The 6,311-nt window shown below is 48.0% G+C and overlaps 1 pseudogene; it reads left to right on the forward strand.

The window, feature by feature from the left end:
• The first annotated feature begins 745 nt into the window (after positions 1 to 745).
• On the forward strand, positions 746 to 5,676 carry LOC119287121 (annotated as a pseudogene).
• The last annotated feature ends 635 nt before the right edge of the window (positions 5,677 to 6,311 follow it).

A 6,311-nucleotide genomic window follows, 5' to 3' on the forward strand; every position in this document is an offset into this window, starting at 1 on the left:
CTGAGTTGGCTGGCATGTAGGGGATTAATAGACTAATCGTCCATTTAATCAATTAATCGACCGATTTATGAAATTATCGGCTACTTAGTGACGCTACGAGTAGGTTTAATCGGCAAGTTAACTGGTTATTTGGACGAATTCATGAACATGGGTTACCGGTGCAGCCTACAAACGCCTTATCCTTCTCATATGGTGTGTTAGCTGTGTTTGTTTTTCTTAAACAAGGATGAAATGTATGTGTTTGAAAATTCAGAATGAAATTCCTTGAATCGCGACTTCGTACAAAAAAAAAAACAAATGCATGGAATTTGAGAATGAATGGTATCACGTGTTGAAAGGCCCAATATATTTTTCTTTCTTTGCACAACCCTCATTTCGACGTAATCCGTCCTAAAAATTTGCAGACATGTGTATATCTGTATTTTTTTCAGAGCTTTTCGAACTGTAAAAAAATATGAATTTTGAATTTTGCAAACGGAGCTCCTCGTCCAAAAGCAATTTTCGGTTTTCCTACACACTGGTGTAGACAGAGATACTAAGCAGGCCAATAAAGGCTCAAAGCAAAACAGTAATAAACCCAGAGAACAGCATCAGCTCCAGCCAGCCAAGGCTGTGCTGTGCTTTGCTTTGCGTCTTTGGCCCGCATCGGGCTTGGAGCTGAAGAGCAAAGGCTACACAGTGCTCCTCTCCTAGAAGGCAAAGCAAAGCGCAGCAGCCAGCAGTAGCCGAAGAGCAGCAGCAGCGGAGGCCCCCAAACCCAAAGCTCGCCAAAGCTTTCGCTTTATTCCCTTCATATTGGCCTCCGTGCCTCCCTCCCCCCACACTCCTCTGCTACTGCCGCTGCTCCCTCGCCTCGCCTCGCTCTGTCCGTCCCCTCCTCCTGCTCGCCTCCCCCTCCTTGAACCCACAGACCGCGCAGCGCAGCGCAGAGCAGAGCGCCGTCCGTCCTCTCCCGCCTCCCCCTCCACGACCCTCCAGCGCCGCCGGCGCCCGCGAGCTCACTCCTCGCATTGCGCGCGACGTGGGCGGCCGGGTCGCCTCCGTGTCCTCCGCCGAGTTCCTTGGATTCACTTTCTTTCCCCCAGGTGCCGGCCAGCCCCTCCCCCATTTATTTCCGCTGCCCCTGCCGGCCCCCGGGCGTTCCCGCACGGCCGGGCCATTAACTCCCGCCCGCTCGCCCGCCACCGGCATTGATCCGACCGGGCGTCGTGAGCTGGGCGTCTGGTGGGTTGTAACTGCAGGAGCTTTCTCTTTACAGGCTCGTGTCGCCGGCCTCTTTTGGGGCTCTCTTTAATCCTGAATCTTGCCGTCTCTGCTTCCGTTCTTGATCTCGTCCCCCCACCCCCAAATACGCCATTCCTTGGCCCTTCTTTTCCCCATCAATCGCCTCTCGAGGGATTCTCGCCCCTTTTGTCTGAGCCGCCGAGCAATTCTTGGCAATTCCTGCTTCTCCTTCCCAGCGCGGAATCTTCCGAACAAGGGGTGAAAAAAGGGGAGGGAGAGGAAGAATCCGCCCTCCTCCCTTTTGCTTTAGGATATCTATAAACTGTTCGTTCTTAGTGGGGCTACTAGAAAAGGGGGCGAAATTGGGAGGGGATTGGGGGGAGGAGCCATCCCATCCCACCCCTGGACCTGCTGCATGAGGAAGCATTGAGACAATGAGAGATGAGACTCCAACCAAGAACAGGGTAAGCGACCACACATCAATCAACAGCTACTAATAGTATTATCTTCACAATTATCCTGTGTCCAGTCTCTGATCTTGCTTTGGCTCTGATTGGTGTGGGGGAAAAGCTGTCCTGGTCCAAGACCATCGTTAGGAAGTGGTTCAACATCAAATCAAAAGCCAAGGACTTCCATTCGGATTATGGAGTCGAACAAGGTACTAACTACATGCTGTTAACCTCAGGCTTTTTTCCCTCGGTGTTCTGGCTGCTGGATATGAATTTCCTGTTGTTTCCAGGAGCAAGTTTGACCTCCTGCTTCCTACTCCTATGTAGTGTAGTAATTTTTTTTTGGTTATTGTTGCAGAAACAACCAAACACATGCTTGAGACCTCAGTAAAAATGCAGATTGTTTTCACTGTCCTTGTGCTAAAATTTTGCTCTGACTATTTCAGTGGGGATGCAGTGGAGGACCAGCTTCTCAGAGAGGGATGTGTGCAAGACCAAGAAGAGCAGAACAGGTACTACATTTTGCTTGCGTCCTCAGTCCTCACAGTAACTATCACTGCATTTTCAGATTTTTCACCCCTTTCCATGGGTGCAAAATTGACCGGTCAACATGGTGTCCTATGCCCAACTGACCAAATTAACTCTACCTGTCCTCCTTAGAGAGGCTGCCCAGGAAGAACTCGGATCGGGACTGTCGAGCAGGAAACGGAATCGACCGCGCCTACATCACAAACACGCAGGACTACAGGTATATAATGCTTCTGTACAACAAGATCGATTCGCCGATCATTGCGAAAGCGAAGTCAGTCTGATGTGACAATCCATGTAACCGTGTGCTTAGGGTGTTCGCTGGTACATGGAATGTGGGAGGAAGGTCACCATCCAGTCATCTGAATCTGGAGGACTGGCTCCATACTTCTCCTGCTGCTGATATATACGTCATCGGGTATAACTCTAAACTCATGCATTTACTTGCGCAAATATTCGTTTTTTGATATATAGAGCATAAACATCCTGAAAAATGGTCCAAATGAATAATGAGAATGTTGTTGTCCTATCAGGTTTCAGGAAATTGTTCCTTTGAATGCTGGCAACGTCCTCTTGACCGAAGACAATGGTCCAGCGAAAAAATGGGTTTCTCTTGTGAGAAAGACGCTAAATAATCTGGATCTCCAGGGCTCTGCCGGGTACAACTACCACACCCCGTCGCCGGCTCCGGAACCTATCGCGGAGCTTAATGTCGATTTCGAGAGATCGTCAAGAAGACAAAAGAACTCTTCGTTCTTCCACCGGCGTTCGTTTCAGTCCTTGGGTCGAAGCTCAAGAATTGACATGATGGATCCACACTCCCTAGTGGACCGACGGTTCAGTGTTTGTGACCGGATTAGCTTTGGGAGCAGGCCAAGCGATGTTGACACCAGTATGAGGTGTGGTGGGTCCTCTGATGATGAGAATATGGACGAGGAATCACCTGGTGGCACCTTCTTCTCACCAATGCCATTTGGATATGGTGCTCCACTATCAACAGATGACAACAACAGACGGTTGGTAAACTCTAAGTAAGTATTCTTGACAATGAATATATATTCTTTGCGCCTGTAGCATAACTTAGTTGTTGCTGAGACTAAGTTGCTAGATGACACAGTTTCCACTGGAAAGTAGGAACTACTAATATTTCATCGATACGTCTTACAAGCTTCATATTCATTCATCACTTGGAATGGCTAAAGTTCTCTGAACTGAAACTCAGATTTTCTATGACACAGCAGGTATTGCTTAGTTGCTAGCAAGCAAATGGTTGGGGTTTTCCTCATGGTTTGGGTGCGGAGTGACATAAGGGAGCATGTGAAGAACTTGAAGGTGTCATGTGTTGGTAGAGGCTTGATGGGATATCTTGGAAATAAGGTACTGCTTGCCATTTATTGCTCAGCTTTTCTAGGTGTGCAGTAGTCAATCTTAAGTTCGTTGTGTGCATTTATTTTTTCCTGGCACTTTTCTTGGCTTTACATAGTTTTATATATGACCCATTCCCTCTTTTTTTTCTTAGGGATCGATATCAATCAGCATGTCTCTGCATCAGACAAGCTTCTGCTTTGTTTGCACACACTTAACATCAGGTCAGAAGGATGGCGATGAACTTAGAAGGAATGCGGACGTGGTGGAAATATTGAGAAAAACCAGATTCCCACATGCTCATGGTGCACGCGACGAGAAGTCGCCAGAGGCAATTCTTGACCATGAGTATGTAGTACTTCCAGCTCGGCTGTACCCAAGTAGAATAAAATTGCACAAATGGAAGACCAATATCTTATATAGTGTCTCATATATTTTGTTTCTTTCAGTCGAATAATATGGGTCGGGGATCTGAATTACCGGATAGCTCTTTCCTATCGCTCCGTGAAGGCTTTGGTCGAGATGCACAACTGGAAACAATTGTTGGAAAAGGATCAGGTAAGCCATTCTGGTCAGAGATTCGGAACTGATAACATATCATATACCTCTTGAAGCAACTTGCGCAGCTCTGGCGATCACATTCTTGGCCTTGTTTCTTACCTGAAAATTTTCTGCAACAGCTTCGTATAGAGCAAAGGTTTGGTCGGGTATTCGCCGGCTGGAAAGAAGGGAGGATTTATTTTCCACCCACGTACAAGTACTCATACAACTCCGACAGATACGCGGGCGACGATATGCATCCAAATGAGAAGCGGAGGACGCCCGCATGGTAAAAATTCACAAAACAAAACTTATCGATGCATTATTACATCCAAGCATACCTTCTTCCCCTTTTACATCATGACTTTCCCCTCAACGAAAACATTTTTCTTTTCCTGAAGGTGCGATCGGATTTTATGGCATGGCAGAGGCCTAAACCAACTATGTTACGTCCGCGGCGAGTCTAGATTCTCAGACCACAGGCCTGTATACAGCATTTTCACGGCAGAGGTTAAACTGCCGAGCCAGGCCCAATTCGGCAGCTTCACCCGGTCCAGCTCCCTAATGGGGGTGGATGAACTGCCATACCCAACTTATCCACGAAGTTACACAGATATCAACTTTTACTGATTGTGCATCCCCATGGAGCCAAGGTTTGTATTCTACTACTAGTACCAGTATATTCACTGCACTGTCTCATTGTTTAAGCTGGCTGCTCTGTCAGCTTCACTGAATTCCATGTGAAGGCATTGTTGTACTCATCATCATCATAGCTTCCCTGCAGACATTCTTTCTTCGGTGCCAGAGTAGGGGCAGTAGCTTCATTCCTCCCAAGATTCCAGCAACTGTAATATTTCCAGGCAACAGGTGATTCTGAACTGCTCTGCCCTTCCCCCACTCCAGTTCTTGTGCCTCCTCATGGTTAGTGCTGTGATAGCATATGCAGAGGGTATGCATTTTTTTTTTATTATACCACCATGAGTGCAAAAGTTTGCTTGAGCTAACACCTCAGCTCTCACCGTCGTGCAGATTGCAGATACTCAAGAAGATGCCATCTAATTCTAGATTTTTAGGTATGTGATATACTTGAGTAGATCGTCGTTTTCGAGAGACAGTTTAAAACGGGACCACTAATAAGACCTTCCCACACTTGTCTACAGGAAGATTTGCACCGTCCGTCCGTTCTGCACAGTTTTGATTGATTCTAACCGTCATCCCTGGGCGGGCACACATTTCATTTCCAAACCAGAATCCAGAATGCAGGACTGCTCTGGTCGTGATTTAAGCTAGTAGATAGGGTAGGAGTCACTGACAGCCGAAGCTAATTTTGTGGCGTGCCGTTTGGATTTCCTTTTTCCGGAGTGGTTTGTGATTCGGAAGGGAATGCTTGTTTTTCTTTTTCTTTTCTTTTTTTCTCATATTTGCTTGGTCTCCTGATGTGACAAGAGCCACTTGGCTCGGCTCGGCTCGGCTCAGCCCAGTCATTTTAGTCAAAATAGAAAAAGAAACAGCCACCATTTGTACAGCATTATCATCATCATACCATCTGAAGCTTGAGCGGTTGAGCCGTTGTGCTGTGCCTATGATGGATTTACTATGTTTATAGTGCTTACTACTGGAGTGTCCCTCCCCATGCTTGGCAAGAAATGATCACCGGGCAGCAGAGGCTTGCGCGCAAAGCAATGCTCCCTCCCTCCCTCCCTCCCTCCCAGGACAAAAGAAGAGAAAGTTTCACCCACAAGCCGCCTCTGCCTCTCGCTGCCTGCTGCTGCGCCCTGCAATATTGTTTTGTTTTCTTGTAGCTTTGGCAAGGCCAAGGGAGGGGTGAAAGTGAAACCTAGAGCGAGGGGCAGAGGCTGCTGGCTGCGTGGGCGGCAGGCCGGGGGACACGAAAGCGGTGGGGGCGCGCCAAAAGGGCCGAGGGGCGCTCCCTTCCCTGTCCGTCTACTCAGATGGAGTGCAGGCGCGAGCACTCGGGTGCTACCGGTCAATCGCTCGTAGGAGTGGTACTACGACGCCATTGCCATGGCCATGTCTGCTGTGTCTTTTGCTTTCTCATCAAAAGGATGGAAACAAAAAGAGACCCTCGCTCGCTCCGTCCAAAACTACTGTATATCCAGGGTCCAAAGTGGAAGTGCACTAGAGAAGAGCATCTCGTCTCAGCGGACAGGACGCACCACCTGTGTCGTTTTTACCACGGTATCT

Source organism: Triticum dicoccoides, chromosome 4A, assembly GCF_002162155.2.
Source record: "Triticum dicoccoides isolate Atlit2015 ecotype Zavitan chromosome 4A, WEW_v2.0, whole genome shotgun sequence".
In the NCBI taxonomy this organism is placed as follows: Eukaryota; Viridiplantae; Streptophyta; class Magnoliopsida; order Poales; family Poaceae; genus Triticum; species Triticum dicoccoides.